The sequence below is a fragment of the Mastomys coucha genome, unplaced genomic scaffold (assembly GCF_008632895.1).
Source record: "Mastomys coucha isolate ucsf_1 unplaced genomic scaffold, UCSF_Mcou_1 pScaffold22, whole genome shotgun sequence".
In the NCBI taxonomy this organism is placed as follows: domain Eukaryota; kingdom Metazoa; phylum Chordata; class Mammalia; order Rodentia; family Muridae; genus Mastomys; species Mastomys coucha.
Genome location: NW_022196905.1, coordinates 26,644,717 through 26,665,835, shown reverse-complemented (window position 1 = coordinate 26,665,835; position 21,119 = coordinate 26,644,717). Strand labels below are relative to the sequence as shown.

The window sequence follows — 21,119 nt, the reverse complement described above, 5'->3', positions numbered from 1 at the left end:
CTTACTATCACATTATAGGGAGCAATCAACAATCTTGTCAATAGCCTGTGATATTTGGGGGTTTCCATGGGCCTCCCCCTTGGCCAAGGATTCAATAAGATGTAACCCATTCCTGGCTCTGGAGGTTTTATTTGGAAGCATAACATGTCTAGTCAGGGCACCGCCTCCCTTATTAGTTGGTAATTACTTTGATTCCTTTCATATATGTATATATTTTAGGATCTTCTGTAGCAGCAGGTGTCCATATGGTTTTTCAAACGGCCTTCAGTGTTAGCTCGTCTCTCCCTGCTTTCCCACTCTACCTTTCTCTTCCATTTCCCCCTCCCTTCCTAACTCTTGTTTTAGTTTCTCCTTTGCTTTTCCGCACCACTACTTCTATTTCCCCTTCCTTAGGGGATCCTCTCCTCCCGCCTGGTCCCTACCAGGTGCCTAACCTCTGTGGTTATTTGAATTGTAGCACACATATCGAAGGCTTAAAAGATAACATCCACATGTAAGAGAAAACATATGACATTTATTTCGGGGGGGTTGGGTTCTCTCACTCAGGATTTTTTTTTTCCATCTTCATCCATTTACTTGCAAATTTCATAATCCTGTTTTCCTTAACAGTTGAACAATGTTCGGTTGTGTGACTATACATTCTTTTCACTATGTAGCCACCTGTTGAGGGATGTCTGGGCTGGTTCTGGTTTCTGGCTATTATGAATAGAGCAGCTAGGAACATCGGCGAGCAAAGAGCAAGTGTCTCTAGTAGGATGGTTAGTCTTTCTTCCTTTCTCTCTCTCTCTCTCTCTCTCTCTCTCTCTCTCTCTCTCTCCCTCCCTCCCTCCCTTCTTCCCTTTCTCTCTCTCTTTCTTTTTTTAAGCAAAGTCTCTTGTTAAACCCCAATGCTTATCTACGAGGATAGGCTGGCAGACCAATGAGTTCCTGAGATCAGCCTATCAGCCATCCCTGTCCCCAGCTGAGGTTACAAGCCATGCCTGGCTTTCTATGTGGGTGTGACTTTCTGAACTCAGGTTCTTGTGCTTGCCTGGCAGGTACTTTCCAGCTAAGCCATCTCCCCTGCCCCTTGTTTTTATTTTTGAATACAAGCATCTTCCACATGCAGAGTCCAGGGTGGGTACTGAGGAATGTGAAGTGAGACAATGAATTCTTTGTGGATGAATCAAGGAAGCTTCGTGTAGAGGTGATGGTGGAACCCACACTGGAGGAGACACAAGAATCTGTTCTGAGAAGACCAGATTGTGGAGGGAATTGCCTTCTACTACCCGCATGTGGGTGATTCTGTAAACTGCTACATTGTTGACTCCTGGCCCTGCCTAGAGTTGGGCTACAGCCCAATAACTTTAACCAACACTGGAATGATTCTGATGCAATAGGAGGAACCCCACTCTGAGAATGTGCTCAGCAGCTTTTATGAGATGACTCTAGTGAGGTATGTATGTCTCCACAGATCTTAGCTCAGTTAGGAAACACTGGGGGAGGTCGAGGGGGCAGGAGGGGAGAAAGGAGGGAAGTATATGTTTGTGTGTCTAAAGATCTTATTCCGCTTGGGGAGCACTGGGGGAGGAGGGAGAAGGAGGGGGAGAGAAAAGGGGGGAGAAAGGGAGGGAGGGAGGGAGGAAGGAAGAGAGGGAGAGGGAAGGAGAGAAGGGAAGGGAGGGAAAGAGAGAGGAGGAGGGAAGGAAGGGAGAAGGGAAAGAGAGGGGAGGGGAATGTCTGCATAGATCTCAGATCAGTTGGGAGCATGCAGTGAAAGTGTGAGCCGAGTGTGAACATCCAGTGTGGAAGCAGAAGAATGGGTCTGCCTCTGTGTGTTGCCCTGTAGGACTGTCTCATGGAGAAGGGCAGGCACAGAGGGGAGAGGCCTATCTGGATGCTGAATTTAGGTTGGGGACCCTCAGCTCAGCTCTTCCTCTTTCCTCAGCACCAGACTCAAGGGTACCATCTTCCCCCAGTAGTTCTTGAACAGGCCACCCACAGAGCCAGCTACTACTAGTTTAAAAGTCAGCTTCAGGGATGGAAAGATGGCAAGATGGCCCAGCAAGTAAAGGTACTTGCTGCTAGGGCTGAAGACCTAGTTCAATCTCTGTAACCCACATGGTGGCTGGAGAGACTCCTCCAAGTAGTCCTCTGCCTTCACAGATGGACTGTGGATCATATGAGCCTGCATACCATCCCATGCTCCACACCGCTTACACACACTCATGCACAAGCACACACACAAGCACACTCACACACCTCCCACATACACACACACACACACACACACATACACACACACTCACTCACTCATACCACACTAAAATAAAGTAAATGCTTTTTTTTAAAAAAAAAAAAAAAGAGAGAAAACAGGGAGACATTTCTGCCTCACTCAACTGCCAAAATGGTGGCAGAGGAGACTGTGCACAGAACACCACACATAGGCTGTGAATGTACATGGCGTTCTCTAGTCTATTTTCCTTCCAGAGTGACATGGAAATGAAGGGGGAAATTCCACAAAAATGTGCAGAGTGTAGGAAATATGCTGGCAACTGTCAGAGGTGTGGCCAGGGCCTCTTGCCAGACAAGCAGGCATGAGGCAGGAGCCAGAGATGAGAGGAGACCTGACTGCTGGTCATGGGACTGGAAACGGCAGTCTCAGAATCCTCCTTCCCCGACCAGTGGACCCCAGCAGACTGTATCAGTCTGGTGGAGCTGTATACACAGGTAAGCCTGGACTTGAGAAAACTGGTAATCACTGAAGTGTGGCATTGTGTTAGTGACAATTAACTGTGGCACACAACTGTGACCCAGCTTCAGAAGGCTGAAAATAGGAGGGTAGTGAATTTGAGGCCAGCCAGGGCTACGAAGTGAGACCCTTTCTCAAAGAGGGGGAGGGGCAGTGCTGGGAGATAGCCCAGCTGGTAAAATGCTTGCCTGCCATATCAGCATAAGGACCAGAGTTTGATCCCAGAACTAGAGTGGTGGTCTGCACTTTTAGTTCCAGTACTGTGGGGAGAAAAACAAGCAGCTCTCTGGGGCTCACTGGCCGGCCAGCCTAGCTGATACGACAATGTTCCAGACTCCCATGGAGAGACACAGCTTCAAAAAAAGATATGATACCTGAAAAATGATACCAGAGGTTGTTTTCCAGCCTCCACACATTCACCTGCTCACACACAAACATGCACACATATAAATATACCCACATAAATTGTATAAGGGATGGAGCAGGTAACAGAGCAAGCACGGTAAGGCAGCAGGTAAGCAGGTGCTGTCACGTGGGTGTGTAATGCGCAGCAGATCCAGGTGTAATGTGGGCAGAGCAGTAAACAGGGCGGAGGCAGACGGCGGTGTCACGTGTCAGTGGATGCCCGAACCAGGGGTCATCAGTCACAGCGTTTGTAAACAAGCATTTGCACTAGAGCAGGGGTTCTTCCCAACGCTGCAAACCTTTGATGCAGTTCCTCATCCTTTGATGCAGTTCCATCACATTATTTTATTGCTATCTCATAACTGTAATTTTGCTGTGAATCGTAATGTAAATAAATATCTGATAGACAAGATATCTGGTATGTGACCTGTAAAGGGGTTGCAACTCACCGATTGAAACCCACTGCCTGTGGAGGCACAGCAGTGCTCTCAGCTGCTGTACCTGATAAAAGAGTAGCACGGGGCTTATCAAGGTTTTCACCTACTGTGTGGAAAAATAGCAGCATTGAAGACCTATCCCAGAGTGTTTCCAGCATTTACAACATGTTAGTTTGCTTGGTTTGTTTTAGACAGGGTTTCATGTCTCCAGGCTAGCCTCAAGCTTTCTCCTAAGTTGATAATGACCTTAACTAGATCCTCCAGCTTCTACCTTCTTAGTTCTGGGCTTATAGGCATGTGCCACCATTCTGGAATATGCAATTCTGGGGGGCTCAAAACCATGGCCTGTGCATTCTAGGCAAGAATTCTACTTTTTGAGCTATATACCCCAGTCTCTCCCCTTCTTTGGACACAAGGTCTCACTGGCTAGCCTGGAATTCACAGAGATTCTCCTGCCTTTCCCCCCAAGTCCTGGGATTAAAAGAGTGCATCACCACATCTGGGTCTGAGACAGATGCCAAAGTATCCATCATAAAGACGCTAAGGAGTAACTATGAATGAGTATAAAAATGGTAAAATTTCAGCAAAGAAATACTAATTATTAAAAAGAATAAAGTAGAACATACAGAATTGAGAAGTATGTTAATCAAAAGCCTCAGTCAGGGCTGGAGAGATGACTCAGTAGTCAAGGACACTGGCTGCTCTTCTGGAAGACCAGGGTTCGATTCCCAGCACCCACAGGGTTAAGGTTCTTGCTGTCAAGCCTGGTGAGTTGAGTTTGATTCCCCAGAATCCACACAGTAGAAAGAGAAAACTGGTTCTCATAAGCTGTCTCCTGACCTTCACATGTGTGCTGTGGCACACAAGTGTGTGTGACACCCACCCTCCACCCACACCCACATTAAATAAATATAAAAAAAATTCAAAACTCCTCAGAATTTTGCCAAATTGGATACAACAAAGTATAGGAAGACCAACTGAGGTTTATTTCAGGTATGTAAGTTAATTATTTGAAAGTCAATAGACTTCACTGTCTGTCTTAGTTAGGGCTACCACTGCTGTGATGAAACCCCATGACCAAGGCCATTTGGGGAGGAAAGGGTTTATTCAATTTATGCTTCCACATCACAGTTCATAATCAAAGACAGTCAGGGCAGGAACTCAAGTAGGGCAGGAACCTGGAGGCAGAAGCTGACGCAGAGGCCAGAGGCCATGAAACATGCTGCTTACTGGCTTGCTTCCTATGTGCTCAGCCTGCTTGATTTGTCTTTTCTTTTTTTCCTTTTGGCTCTTTTGTTGTTATTGTTGTTTTGTTTTTCTGAGACAGTGTTTCTCTGTGTAGTTCTGGCTGCCTTGGAATTCACTCTGTAGACCAGGCTGGCCTCGATTTTTTTGGCTTTTCAATACAGGATTCCTCTGTGTAGCCCTAGCTGTCTTGGATCTCATTCTGTAGACCAGGCTAGCCTTGAACTCACAGATTCCCTCCTGCCTGTTTCCCTACTGCTGGGATTTAAGGTATGTGTCACCACCAACTGCCAGCCTGCTTTCCTGTGGAACCCAGGCCCTCCCCATCAACCACTAATTAAGAGAATACCCTACAGGCTTACCTACAACCTGAATTTATGGAGGCATTTTCTTAATTGAGGCTCTGTCCTCCCTGATGACTTTAGCTTGTGTCAAGTTGACATAAAACTATCCTGCACACTATTGTCTTTAAAAATGAGCCAGAGCCAGGTGTGGTGGCACAGACCTTTAACCCCAGGACTCAAGAGGTTGAGGCAGGTAGACCTTTATGAGTTTAAGTCCAGCCTGGTCTATATGGAGAGTTCTAGACTAGGCTACATAGTGAGACTCTATTTGAGAAGAGAGCGAGGGCAGGAGTGATATGGGAGGTGGCAGTAGCCACCTGATCTACACAACCAGTTCTAGAATGGGTTGGGCTGCATAGTGAGACCCTGTCTCAATCAATCAATCAATCAATCAATCAATCAATCAATGTCCCTTCATCTTCTCAAATTATACAAATTTCTCTATTATAGTGTTATCTGATATGTAAACTGGATTGTTATACATAAAGTAAAACAGTTAATTGTTTTAAAGGACAGCTCTTTATTCTGTTCTTTAAATAAGATGGAAAGCCTTATTTAAAGGCTTTTAACCCCTGGCTTCCACACACACATCACACTCACACTTACACACACGCACACACATGCATACCCTTGTTTTACATGTGTGCATGTGTACATAACATACATACGATATACTTTGGTATAAACCTTGTTAAAAATCAATATTCCTCTGGTGAAAATTACTACCTTTTGAGGAAGAAAGTGAAAGATGGACAGACATTCCATGATCCTGGATTGGAAGACTCAAGACAGTAGTCCCTCCTCTGTACCTTCACATCTGTCTCTAACAAAAGTCCTATCAAAACCCAGTAAGCTTTCTTTCATTGTTGCAGGACTGGCTAACTTATCTGTAAGTTCAGGGCACCACAGGAGCCGAAGGTATCTGACAAATAAATAGGAGGAGTCAAGGCTGACCATATGGCCCTGAAGGAACTGATGAGACAATGGGACAAATGGAGATCTGGGAGCGCAGCAACACAAATATACCTGATGGACACTTTGGTGGTCCTGGAATTTCCATGTTAAGTTAAGCATGCACTTTATACTGAACCCCAACCCAGCTCCTGTACCCCTCCTCTTGCTACAAGAGATAAAATCCATGAAAGGCAAGCAAGGATATGTGTGAGTGTGTGAGTGAGTGTGTGTGTGTGTGTGTGTATGTGTGTGTGTGTGAGAGAGAGAGAGAGAGAGAGAGAGACAGAGAGAGAGAGAGAGACAGGAGGCAGAGGGAAAGACAGAGAAAGACAGAGAGACAGACAGAGACAGAGAGAAAGAGAAAGAGACAGACAGACAGACAGAGAGAGACAGAGAGAAAGAGATAGAGAGAGAGAGAGAGAGAAAGAGAGAGAGAGAGAGAGAGAGGAGGAATGCATGGAGTGGTGCACCCACACCATAGAGCAAGTAAGAGATGAGAAGACAATTTCATGACCTAACTCCCTTCTTCCACCTTTATGTAGGTTTCAGGGTTTGAACCCTAGTTGTCAGATTTGCACAGTAAGTGATTTGCCCACTGGGCTACCTCTCCACCTTGTGGCCAGTTTGTTTTTTTTAACAAAGGAACAAAATCAAGTCCACAGTAGAGAGAGTTTTTTTTTTTTCCAAGAAATGTTGCCAACCAAAATGAAAAAGAAGAGTCAGACCCTAAAGTTAAAAGCCCATAAAATTATTAAAAGGATCACGGGCTTTTTATATACAAAGCAAACCCATAAAAGCTCTGGGGAAATGTGGAGGACATATTGGGATGAGGGACTGGTCACTTGGTGTGACACCAGCAGTGTATGGCTCATACAAGGAGACACTCTGAGGTTGAACTTACTAGAATTTAAAACTCTGTGTGCATGAATAATGAAGGAATGAAAAGAAAAAATTGTGGGCTGGGGAAAATGATTTGTAAGTCACATATCTGACAGAGGAGTGGTATCTATAATAGAAAGAGTTTTCAGGGGCTGGGATGTGGCTCAGAGGGTGTTTTAGGGTTTCATTGCTGTGAAGAGACACCATGACCAAGGCAACTCTTATAAGGAATAACATTTAATTGGGGCTGGCTTACAGGTTCAGAGGTTCAGTCCATTATCATCATGGTGGGAAGCATGGCAGTGTGCAGGCAGACACAGTGCTGGAGGAGGTGAGAGTTCTACATCTTGATCTGCAGGCAGCAAGGGAAACTACCTTCCACAGGTAGCCAGGAAGAAAAACTATCCTCCCCATTGGACAGAGCCTCATAGGCAACCTCAAAGCCAGCGTACACAGTGACACACATCCTCCAGTGAGGTCACACCTACTCCAGTAAGGCCACACCTCTTCTAGTAAGGCCACACCCTCTAATAGTGCCACTACCTATGGCTAAGCATTGAAACACATCAATCTATGGGGGCCAAACCTATTCAAACCACCACAGAGGGCAAGAGTGTGCCTCTGTCAAATGAGGGTGTGAATTAGAATATCAGGTATAAAAAGCAGGGCAGGGCTTTGTGCAAGTTTGTAATTCCAGCACTAGTGGGCAGCAGCAGACAGTTCTTTCAGAGCTTGCTGGCCAATGGCCTAGTTAGTAGAAAAGGCTTTAAGTCCAGTGAGAACCGTATCTCAAGGGAATGAGGGTATGTGATAAACCCCACATGCTGTTCTAGTCTCTATACTCATGCACAAAGGCACCCCTTCCTCAAGACAAAAAAAATTATTTTCACAATTGTCCATTTAAACATCTGGAGAGATTGCTTAGTATCTCTTAAGAACACAAAGTGCGAGCTGGGCGGTGGTGGCGCATGCTTTTAATCCCAGCACTTGGGAGGCAGAGGCAGGCAGATTTCTGAGTTTGAGGCCAGCCTGGTCTACTGAATGAGCTCCAGGACAGTCAGGGCTACACAGAGAAACCCTGTCTTGAAAAAACTAAAACAAAACAAAACAACCCCTCCCAAAAAAAAAAACAAACCACAAAGTGCTTTTCCAGAGGACCATAGTTCAGTTCTCAGCCCCATCAGGAGGCTCATACCACCCAAAACTCCAGCTCCAGGGAAGCTGATGACCTCCTCTGACCTCTGGCCTCACTGAGCACCTGCACTTATGCACACACCCCTCTATTCCCCATACACAAAGCCACATAATTAAAGACAAACAACTGCACACTAAACACCAAACAACCCAATAGAAAATTCACAAACAGTTCATCCAAAGGTACAGGCAGGGTGTTCAAGGTCACCAGCTACTAGAGAAAATCAAATGAAGACTACAGTTTTAATGCTGTGTATTGATTAATGAGATGGCTAATGCAATAGTAATAACACTAAACAGTATTGAGGAGAAATGTGCCTCCAGGGTTGATAGGAGGACACAATGAGAAGACCAAACCTAAGGATAATAGGTATAGAAGAGAGTAAAGATTTCCAAGGTGATGGGCCAGTAAATATCTTCAACAAAATTATAGAAGAAAGTTCCCTAACCTAAAGAAAGAGATGCCAGTTGGGCGGTGGTGGCGTACGCCTTTAATCCCAGCACTTGGGAGGCAGAGCCAGGCGGATTTCTGAGTTTGAGGCCAGCCTGGTCTACAGAGTGAGTTCCAGGACAGCCAGGACTACACAGAGAAGCCCTGTCTCAAAAAAAAAACAAAACCAAAACAAAGAAAGAGATGCCCATGAATATACAAGTAGCCTACAGAACTCCAAATAGACTAGACCAGAAAAGAAATTCCTCCCATCACATAATAATAAAAACACCAAATGCACTAAACAAAGAAAGAATTTTAAAAGCAGTAAGGGAAAAAGGTCAAGTAACATATAAAGGCAGGACTATCAGAATTACACCAGCCTTCTCACCAGAGACTATGAAAGCTAGAAGATCCTGGGCAGATTTCACACAGACCCTAAAAGAAAACAAATGCCAGCCCAGGTTACTATACCCAGCAAAAGTCTCAATTACCATAGATGGAGAAAACAAGATATTCCATGACAAAACCAAATGTACACAATATCTTTCCACAAATCCAGCCCTAAAAAGGATAATAGATGGAAAATACCAACATAAGGAACAAAACTACACCCTAGAAGCAAGAAAGTAATCTTTCAACAAACCCACACAAACATAATTCCACCTCTAACAAAAAATAATAACTTTTCCTTATCTCTTAATATGAAAATTAATATTACCAACATATCCTAATCAATTGAAATTCAAAAATATGAGGAATTAGGAATTTGTTGTCTGTCATCCAGTGGTCTCTCTAATATGGTAATTGGACAAATAGGTCCAATATTGTACAATCCATATCACTTTCTGCTTGTTTGTACATGACAGTGCCTTGCTGTATACCACATAATGATCTTGAAATCATACTTCTCTTATCTCAGTCTCTCTATTAGTAGGATTGTTTATTTGATGTTTTTACACTATACTATGGTTTTCAGAACAGCTTACATATTTCAAAATTATTTATACAGCCAAAAGAAATGTAGACAATTTGGGAAGTGGCTTGTAAGAGAACAACAAAGAGTGGGACTGAATGCTTTGCTTGATATTTATAATTATTGTATCAATTTTGAAGAGGACTTTATAAGTTACTCTTTTTCTGAGATGAATGCTTTTCAAAATCATCACAGCCAATGAACCAGATTCTTACCCTCACCTAATGTCTGTGCCACCCTCCAAGCAGAACCATTGTTCACTGAAACAGTTGATGAATGACTTGATGAATAGATCATCTTAAAACACATACCATTTCTTTTTTTTTTAAGATTTATTTATTTATTATATGTAAGTACACTGTAGCTGTCTTCAGACGCACCAGAAGAGGATATCCAATCTCATTACAGATGGTTGTGAGCCACCGTGTGATTGCTGGGATTTGAACTCAGGATCTCTGGAAGAGCAGTCAATGCTCTTAATCACTGAGCTGTCTCTCCAGCCCAGACACACACCATTTCTTAAATGAATGTAACCTGTTCCCTGTGGACTGAGAATGAAGACAATCACTCAAGTCAAATAGCTTTGACCATAGCAGGAAATCTGTATCCAAAAATTGTGCCTACATTCCTTGGTGCAGCAGAACTGTCAACTCTTAGCTTAGCTACTATGGAGGTAAAATTCTTTGGTGATGTGAGGGTCATTGAAGTTCAGCCTTATTACAATGAACTCCTATGTCTAAAAATTGTTCTTATTTTGGGTTTGTACCACAGTAAGAGCCAAGATTTTAAGCTCTACTAAAACCAAAACAAACAAACAAACAAACAAAAAGATTTCATCTACTTATATCACTATTATTTTAAAATATCATACAGTTAATATGTTTGGAGTTATTTAAAATTTATATTGAGAAAAACATATGTATTTTCAGTATTGCTGTAGACAAGCATCTATATAAGACTGTTCAATTGGTTGTTGTTTTATATCAAACAACTTTTATAATACTCATTTTTATTGTTACAATACTTCATAAATTTTAAAGAATATGATAAAATAAAATAAAAAAGAAAGATCTGGCAGGTATTAAAGGGGGATCTCTGGGAGGAGTTGGGGTTCAAAAGGGAAAGAAGAATATGATGCAATTCATTTACTTAAAATATGTTTTTAGGGCTGGCAAGGTGGCTCAGCGGGTAAAAGCACTGACTGCTCTTCTGAAGTTCTTGAGTTTGGATCCCAGCAACCACATGGTGGCTCACAACCACCTGTAATGAGATCTGATGCCCTCTTCTGGGCTCACGGCCATCTGTACAGCTACAGTGTACTCATACACATAAAATAAATAAAATAAATCTTAAAAAATTATGTTTTTAAATGTTAACAAATTCAGATAAATTGAAATTATGTATCTTTTCTCATCATAATTCAATAAGACTTAAATCAATAAAAAAAGTTTATAGCAGCTTTATTTATAACAGACCCAAACTGGACACTCCTCCAATGTATATGATACATCCAAACCACGAACCCCCTACTCACTATAGCAAAAATAAATAAACAAATAAAATATAAAAAATAAAATATAAGCCCTAATCGTATACACACAGTAATTTGGATGAGCCTTAGAAAAGGCATGCTGAGTAATAATAATAATAATAAAGTTCAACTTCAAAAGTATGCATGCTCCATGAGTCTATTTATGTGACTTTTGTAATTACAGAGGTGGAGGGAAAATTAGTAGTTGCCAGGGCTTATGGGATGGAGGTAAGGAAGGTGTGGCTACAAAGTTTAACACAGTAGTGCTTTGTGGTCTCCAGTTAAGTATATTGACTGAAGTTACATGAAGCTGCACATGTTAAAAAATTGCACAGAGGTACACACACACACACACACATATACACCCATACATGTACATACATATATGTGAACACATGTGAACAAGGCTACGAATGTAGCCTTGGCTGACCTCACAGATACCTACTTGTGTCTGCATCCTGAGTGCTCGGATTAAAGGTATATACCATCACAACCAGTGCAACATCTTCTTTTAAAAGAGATTTATTTAGAATGTGGAGAAATGGCTCAGTGGGTACGAGCACTCACTGCTCTTTCAGAGGACAAAGTCTGGCTCAACATCACCTGAAGCTCCAGCTCTGGAGGTCCATCGCTTTCTTCTGGCCTCCATGAGCACCTGTATGTGTGTGGCATACATGTATATGTACATACAGAAAACACATTTTAAAAGTTTGTTTGCTTATTTGTGCATGTGTGTACCTGTCTGTGAATGCAGGAGTGTGTGCCTATGCACCCACATGAAGGTCAGAAGAGGGCGCTGTATGTCCTTCCTCACTGTCTCTTTATGCCTTTGAAGCAAGGTCTTGCCCCTAAACCTGAGTGTATTGGTTATTTTTCTTTTGCTGTGATAAAACTTTGATGCTCAAAGAAACCTATAGGGGGAGTTCATTTTTGGCTCATGGCTCTAAGAGGTATTTTATTTTTATTTTATGTTTATGTGTGCTTTGCCTGCATGTGTGTCTGTGCATCATATGTGTGCAGTGTCCAAAGAGGCCAGTGTCAGATCTACCATCTTCTAGAAGAGCAGCCGGTGCTCTTAACCACTGAGCCATCTCTACAGCCCACTCCATATAGTTAAGGAGCTATGAGAGGAAGAAAGGGACATCTGGGATGGCAACCTGGCCAGCAGCCACATTTTGCTCACTGGAGTATGGCTCAGAATCCAGAGAAGTTTGTAGACCCCTGCTCTGGCCATTCAGGTCTGGGCACTGCATTCACAGCCTTTGATGACTGCTTAGTGTTGAACCAGGCTCTCACCAAAAGCAACACCCAGGAGGTGCTGACAGATTACAAGGTAATGGACATTGGAGTTCTGGGGCCAAGGCAGAGGGTTGCCATCCTTCCTTCTACATGACAGCAAGGCCAGTAAACATCCATGGGAGTCAAGATGCTAAGCTGGAATCCTAAGATCAAGAAGTGCCTACTGAGCATCTCAAAAGCAAAATAGAGATCAGAGATGCAAGTACACATGGGTGGGGTGCAGAGGCAGGTGGAACTCTGAGTTCAAGGCTAGCCTGGTCTACAGAGTGAGTTCTAGGTCAACTAGGGCTACCTAGTGAGACTTTGTTTAAAACAGCAACAACAAACAAGCAAGCAAAAAACACGATACTGTTAAGTAATTGAAATGATAACCTGTAGAGAGAAAATATTATACATACATATATATACACACAATTTTCTTCTTTTAAAAAAATAACTTATTGCCGGGCAGTGGTGGTGCACGCCTTTAATCCCAGTACTTGGGAGGCAGAGGCAGGTGGATTTCTGAGTTCGAGGCCAGCTTGGTCTACAGGGTGAGTTCCAGGACAGCCAGGGCTACACAGAGAAATTCTGTCTTGAAAAACCAAAAATAAACAAATAAATAAAATAACTTACTTTTATTTTATGTGCATTGGTGTTTTACCTGAATGTATTTCTGTGTGGGGGTGTCAGATGTCCTGGAACTACAGAGAGTTGTGAGCTGCCATGTGGGTGCATGGGTCCTCTAGAAGAGTAGCCTGTATTCCTTAGCGTCTGAGCCACCTCTCCAGCCCACTTATATGACCAGAAGCAAGGGAGGATTCTTTTCATCGTGTGATGCTAATGGTATCTTCACATTGAACTTTTGGCTTCTAGAACCATGAGTGGACAGAGGCTTGCTCTGCGGTAATCTGCTGCAGATGTTCTATGAAACTAATACAGGGCCTGAAGAGTCAGCTCACAATTGTCTGGGACTTTAGTTCCAAGGATCTGATGCCATTTTCTGGTCTCTGTAGATCTCAAGTATACACACAGTGCACAGACATACAGATTAGCAAAACAACCATACATATATATTTTTTAAAAATACAGGGCTCACTTATATACTTACTTACTTTTGCTTTTGTGTATATTTGAAATTTTTCATAATAGAAATTTAAGACAACAATAATCATGCCAGTCACCTGGCCTTCACATTGGCGCCCAGTGAGTAGTAGTGGAGACTGTGTCCTCAGAAGGCAGTGTTTTAAAGTGTCTCTCAACTGTGTCTGTGGTACTGGGGGACATTTGCTCAATGGTATCAGAATCTCCAGTGTGTCATAAGACTGGGAACCCATATTTTTATTGGAGGTATCTTGAATTGGAAATGTTTGTAAAAAAAAAAAAATTAACATCTTGGAGACAGGAGAGATGGTTCATCAGTTAAGAGTTGGCTGCTCTTCCAGAGGACCTGGGTCCATTTCCAGAACTCACATGGCGGCTTATAACCATCTGTAACTCCAGTCCCAGGGAATCTGATGCCCTCTTCTGGTCATTGTGGGCACTGCATGCACTTGGAGCATAGACATACAAACAAAATTTAAAAATTCAAAATAATCAGCTTTGTAGCTTTTCTGTAGGCAAGAACATAGTAGATGCATATTCATTGTTTAAACCCCCTCATCAAAGTAAGAAGAGAACAAAAACTCCTCCTCTCAGCATGTACAGCCTTGTGTTGGTCAGTCAGCCAAAGCCTATTGTCGGATATGACTCTCAATGAATTCTGTGTATATGGGCTACTTACCTGTCTATTTGTATAGACACTATTTGCACTTCAAAAGTATTTTATAGGCCACTAAATCATCATGAGGTATACATTCGGTCATGAGGATTTTTTCATACGTGAAGAAATGGGACAAGATGTTTGTAAGGATTTTTTTCCAGCAGAACTATGAGTGGTTTCTGCAGGCTTATACTAATCACAAAGTTGGACTTAAAGCTCAGTCTAGTGGCCCTTGCCTGTATTCTTAGTACATGGGAACTGAATGCAAAAGGGTCTTGGTGACATGGTACATTAAAGGTGCCTGTAAGGAAGCCTGAAGCCCTGAATTCAATCTGTAGGACCAGAATGGTGGGACAGAAACATACACAACCAACCAAAACTACCTGCCACCCCCTCCAAAAAAAAAACCCAACACTAAAGGAGAAAAAGAAGGAAGGGAGGGAGGAAAGAAGAAAGGAAGGAAGGGAGGAAGGAAGAAGAAGGAAGGAAAAACACTAAAAAATGATCCAGGGCAATAGCTGGACGAGAAAAGTGCTCACTGAACAAGCCTGAGAACCTGGGTGCGATCCCCAGAACATGCATAAAAGCTGGGTGTAGTTGAGCAAATACTTGGAATCCCAGTGCTGGGGAGACAGAGACAAGATGATGTCTGGGGCTCGTGGGCTGGACAGCACAGCATAATCCACCAACCCCAGGCCAATGAGAGACCCTGTCTCCGTAAGGTGGGTGACTCCTGAGACTGTCACAGGAGTTGTCTTTTTCTACTTGCACAGGTACACATAAGCACCTGCTTGACTCTGGGTCCTATTTCTGTCTTTTAAACCCAGATGAACACACAGGCACACAGCACACATACTCTTCCCCAACCACAACCACAAGATTGAACAACCAACCAAACAACAAAAGCATGGGTCTAGAACCAAGGAGATATCTATTACATTTTATCATCTTTCAAGTTAAATACTGTGTGACTTTGGGTAAAATACTCAAACTCTGGGCTTTAATTTTCTTTACATCTGTGAAATGGGAGCATCCATACTTCATTCTCTGGAAGACTAAGCAGATAATGGATTCCTTATCCACGACCTGAGGACCTGGGTTCAATGACCTGAGTCCTATGAATGCAGCAATGTAGCTAGGAACTAGCGGACTGTAAACCACCACTGTTTCTCCCTGTGTCTCTCTGTTTCCCCATCCCCGTTTTACTAGGTAGCTTTATGGAACTAGCTTATGAAGAGCCAGATGGCCTTGGCCTTGTAGCAATCCTCCTGAATACATTTCCGGAGTGCTGGGATCACAGGCATAAGTTACCATAATCCACCTCAGAAATATTTCCCTGTTTGGGCATCCACCAGATGTGTTAATGTGTGGGGAGTGGTGAAGCTGGAGAGGCATTCGCCATGGCAAGATGGTGCCTACTTCCGCTGTCGACTCCTAGTAAACAACTGTTTGCGCATGTGCGTAGAGACCTGTTTGCGCATGTGCGTAGAGTGAAAAAGATGCCATGTCACGGCCCATCCCAGGGCGTTAAGTAGGGTAATGAGCGAACAGCCAATCATGGGCAGACACGCCACGCTGTGGGCAGATACGCCGCACTGTGGTGTATATAAGCAGTGCGGATTTTGGGCTCAACCCTTTTTTCCCTATGGATGGAGACAATAAACGTTGCTGCAGAAGGAACCTAGTGTCCACGTGTCTTCTTGCTGGCGAGACGACTGCGCGGGCTACATTAATGGTTCCCTTTGGGGACTGGGACGTTAGGATAGAAGATAAAGACCTTCAGTTTCTCCACCTTTGCATTACTTAATTTTTCAGAATGTGCTTTACACTCTAGAACTACTTTTAGCTTATACAGAAATTGAGAAGCAAGCCCTGCAAGGTCTGCACCCAGCTCCCCTTTTGTTGGCATCAACAGTGGTTCTCAACAGCACAGGACCCAACACCAATGCACCCTTGTTGTTCAAAGTCCATGATTTATTGGGACGTCCTTAGCTACCCCTACATCCCTATCCTATTCCAAGGGCCTACCAAGCTGCTTCACCACGTTTAACTGCTGTCTTGCCTGTGCTTCTCTTTGGCTTAGACAGTTCCCCTGACTTTCCTTTCTTTAGTTTGTTTTGTCAAGGTTTGCCTTTTTTGAGGTGTAGTTTCATAAGGCCCAGGTGGCCTCGAATTCCTAGCGCTCCTGCTGAAGTTATGAGCGTATGCCACACACAGCTCTCAATTTTGACAGGTACTTTTTAGTTTTAGATTTATTTTATATGTATGAGTGTTGTGCCTCCACTTATGTCTGTGCACCATGCGCATGTGTGGTCACTGCACAGGCCAGAAGGAGGCACTGGACCCTTAGAACTGGAGAAGCAGATGGTTTGTGGGTCACTGTGTGGGTGCTAGGAATCCAACCTGGGTCCTCTGCAAGAATAACATGTGTTCTAAACTCCTGAGTCGTCTTTCCAGGCCTATGACTGTTTTGAGAAACACTGGTGTAATCTTTTGTAGAATGCTTTGACGTTTTCCTCATGGCTATACTCAGTTATTGGAAAGGTGGTCTCAAAATTGCCAACAAATTTCTATCCATCTCTGTCTCATGTGTGTGCGTATGAGAGCGAGAGCGAGAGAGAGCGAGAGAGAGCGAGCGAGCGAGAGAGAGAGAGAGAGAGAGAGAGAGAGAGAGAGAGAGAGAGAGAGAGAGAGAGAGAGAGAGAGAGAGAAAGGGAGTGAGAGAGAGAGAGAGAGAGAGTGAGAGAGAGAGAGAGCATTCAGTGCTTCGGCTAGAACCAAGGGCTCTGCATATGCCTGGTAAATGATCTACTCATGAGCAAGATCCCTAGCTAGCACTATGTTTTTTGTTTTGTTTTGTTTTTTTGGTTTTTCAAGACAGGGTTTCTCTGTGTAGCTCTGGCTGTCCTGGAACTCACTCTGTAGACAAGACTGGCCTTGAACTCAGAAATCCTCCTGCCTCTGCCTCCCAAGTGCTGGGATTAAAGGTGTACGCCACCACTGCCCGGCTAGCACCATGATTTTTGACTATTCATGTTGGCTGGCCTTGGTCCCTGGCCATTCCAGTTAAACTTACTGCCACTGTGATAACATACCTGAGCAAAACAACTAAGGAGTGGGAGTAGATTTGTGTAGTTTATGGTTTCAGAGGTCCACAGTCCTTGACTCTAGGCTTGCAGTAAGGCAGAACATCATGGCAGTAGGAATCTATTCACTTCACGGCCTATCAATAGGAAGTAGAGAGAGGCAACCAAGATAAGATATAGCCCCCAAACCTGGCAGTGGTGGCACATGCCTTTAATCCCAGCACTTGGGAGGCAGAGGCAGGCGGATTTCTGAGTTCGAGGCCAGCCTGGTCTACAGAGTGAGTTCCAGGACAGCCAGGGCTACACTGTCTTGAAGAAAAGACATAGCCCCCAGGAATACACACCCAGTGATTACTTCCTCAGCTAGCTTTGCCTCCCAAAGTTCCAAAACTCTCAAAATAACCCCACCCGCTGTGGGCTGAGCTCCCTGTGGGCAGGGCTTCACATCCCAGCTATAAGACTGATGTAGTGCTCGTTGTCAAGGGCTCTGGTGTAAACTTCCTTGTTTCCCTTCATTTTCCCTATTGTATGCTTTGGATGAAAGCCACTATGCGCTGTCTATACCCGAATAGGGCATTGTGCTTCCTTCCTTGAGACCAAGGTATTTTGAAATTTACTTTAGACTTCTCTTGGTGATCCTTCCCTGGGGCAACTGTAACAAACTGGCAAGAGACCTGAAACACCAGAACCTATCATCTGACAGTTTTGGAAATCTGAAGTCAAGGCATCAGTAGTGCTCTCCTCCCTGTCAGTCTTTCCAGATAGCTGCTGTGGCCCTAGTTACCCCTGGGCCTGTGACAGCGTAACTCCATCTCCATGCAGCGGTCTGCTATATTCTCCGTCCTTCTCTCTATACACCAATCATTAACTTTCTATTCTAGGTCCAGTTTGGCACCTTAAGATCCTTAACCTATTGCACCTCCAAAATCTCCATCTACCTGAGTGATTTGTCTGTTCTCTATTCATTTACAACCATCACTCACAGATGGATTTATTTTAGGCTTTGTGTCATAGTCCAACACTTCTTTGTTTTCCTAGATTCTGGGAATTAGATGCAGCCTCTTGCATGCTGGGTAAGTAAGTACTCTGCCACTGAGCTATACCTCTAGAGCTGCTTGATTCTTTTGCTGTTGTTGTTAACGTTGTTTCTGTTTTCAATATTGGGAGCCTTTTCTGCTGGATCTTGTAATATGTTTTAATAAAATGTTTAAATTTTCTTTTTTATTCTTTATTTTCAGGTAGTCTTTCCGTGTAGCTCAGACTAGCCTCAAAGTTGCCATGTAACCTGAAAGGCCTTTGGATTTGGCCTCCCAAGTGGTGGATTATAGGTATGTCCCATCATGACCAAGCTCATACATTTTAAAAAGGTTTTTAAAGATTTTAAAATGTATTTATTTATATTACAAATATAAATATATATTTACCTATTTATTATTTATACTTTTTGTATATTCATTATCTATTTGTAGTGAGAATTTTGGTTTCTTTATAACCCAGTGATGTTCTGTGAATGTTTTTGTTTTAATCCCAGAAATGGGATATGGGGTTGGTTCAGATGTCCACTGACACTGAGTAAGAATGTTTCCTGCTCTAGGAGGGTTGTGAGTTTTTGCAGATAGTTTATGTTTGCATTCTGAGGACTCTTGAGAGGGTATAAATGTGAGAGCCCCATGAAGGACTGTGGTGGCTGCTGCTCCCCTTGCTGCCACTGCTGCTCCCCCTGCTGCTGCTTCCCCTATTGCCACTGCTGTTCCTGTCACTGCTGCTGCTGTTCCCCCAGCTGCTGCTGCTGCAGCTCCTCCAGCCTCTGCTGTTCCCCGTTGCTTCTGCTCGCCCTGCTACTGTTGCTTCTCCTGCTGCTGCTCCCCTTGCTGCTGCTACTCCCCCTGCTGCTGCTTCCCCTGCTGCCGCTGCTGTTTCCATCACTGCTGCTGTAGCTCTCCTTGCCTCTGCTGTTCCCCCTGCTGCTGCTGCTCCCCCTGCTGCTGCTGCTCCCCCTGCTGCTGCTGCTCCCACTGCTACTGCTGCTCCCACTGCTGCTGCTGCTCCCACTGCTGCTGCTCCCCCATCACTGCTGCAGTTGCTCCCCTTGCTGCTGCTGCTCCCCCTGCTGCTGCTGCTCCCCCATCACTGCTGCAGTTGCTCCCCCTGCTGCTGTTTCTTGCTGTTGTATTGACTGCTTTTGCTGTTTGCTGTTTTGCTAGATTGGTTGGAGATATGCTGATGAGGAAGACTGGACTTGCCCCTAGTCAGCAGGAGGTAGTCTAAAGAGGTCAGCACTCCCTTTCCCCTCTAGCCTTCTTTCTCTCCTACCTGGTGTTTGGGAGTTGGAAGAGATAGGGGTGGAATGAAGGTTGTGAGGGCGGTAGATGATAGAACCCAATAAAGTAGCACACAGCATACATCTATTATAATCCCTGGGGCTGGAATTATAGGCAGTTACAAATTGCTGTGTAGATGCTGGGAATTGAGCCTGGGTCCCCTACAAGGGCAGGGAATGCTCTTAACCCCTGAGCCATCTCTCCAGGTCCTGTTTCTTTTGAGACAGGGTCTCTTCATATCACTAGTGTCCTGAAACTCACTATGCTGGCTTCAAACTCACAGACATCTGCCTGCCTTGGTCTCTGGAGTGCTGGTATTAAAGGTGTGTGCCACAACATCTGGCCAGCTCCCCAACTCCTCTGTCTTTTAAAAAAGCATTTCATTATTTTCTTCCTCTAGAAGATGCTTCAGATTCATGTTATCTATTACCTCTTAGAGTCAGCCACTTCTTCAAAGAGAATCGTGGCTTTCTTTTTGGCTTTTCGAGACAGGGTTTCTCTGTGTAGCTCTGGATGTCCTGGAACTCACTCTGTAGACCAGGCTGGCCTCTAACTCAGAAATCCACCTGCCTCTGCCTCCCAAGTGCTGGGATTAAAGGTGTGTGCCATCACTGCCCATGGCTTTCTGAAGAACAGCAGCAGAAACCACTAGGACTAGTACTAGAAACTGTCACAGTTACTGGCCTATTTTTGTTTGTTTCATTTGAGACAGGGTTTCTCTATGTAGCCCTGTCTGTCCTGGAACTCACTTTATAGTCCAGGTTGGCCTCGGATTCAGAGATCAGCCTGCCTCTGCCTCCTGAGCACTGGGATTAAAGACCTGTGCCACCACCACCCAGCTGCTGGTTTTGGTTTTTTTTTTAAGTCTATCTCAGCATGCAAATGAAAATATGTTTTACTAAGCCCTACACATCCATGGATTTGAAAATATTTCTGTGTGTAACCCTCCACACCTGTGTTAAGCTTGACACATGCACATACTGGTCCATACTGATTCATCAACTCTGGTCCTTAACGTGATTCATCCTAGCCTTGTCACCTTGGTAACCAAGAACCTCTACTGCAACACTAAGAACATTCTCTCCCACCTCATGCTACACAATTATTCCACTCCATTATACATGCATAGCAGTGTCTGTACCCACATAGGAAACTCCATCACTTCCAGCGGCCTGCCTATGTCCTCTAGCCTCTATAGATGATATTCACTCAAAAAATGTTTTCCCTTAGGTCAGCACCCTCCCCTCAGCCCAGCCCCCTTCAGTGAAGTGGTCGCTCATATTTATAGGAATTCTTTTGTTGCACTCTGAGTCCCTTCATAGGATCCCCCAAGTTCTAGATGATTCTTTAAATTTTTCTAAAGAGTTAAGGTTGACTCTTTGTATAGTTTCATGAGTTTTGAAACTACAATAATGAATTTTATCTGCCATTGCAGTATTATACAGAATACTCTTGCAACGCTAAAAGTCTGCTATGCTTCATCCCTCCCCTGAAACCCCGGGCATCTGTTAGTCATTCTATCATCTCTACAGTTTTGTGTTTGTTT

The 21,119-nt window shown here is 43.9% G+C and overlaps 1 long non-coding RNA gene across 1 annotated transcript in view; it reads right to left on the bottom strand.

The window, feature by feature from the left end:
* Positions 1-17,284: 17,284 nt before the first annotated feature.
* LOC116069443 overlaps positions 17,285-21,119 on the bottom strand; it is an 18,436-nt gene continuing 14,601 nt past the window's right edge. Inside the window, exon 3 of the long non-coding RNA XR_004110019.1 lies at positions 17,285-17,389. This is a non-coding gene — a long non-coding RNA (uncharacterized LOC116069443). The remainder of the gene's footprint in view (positions 17,390-21,119) is intronic.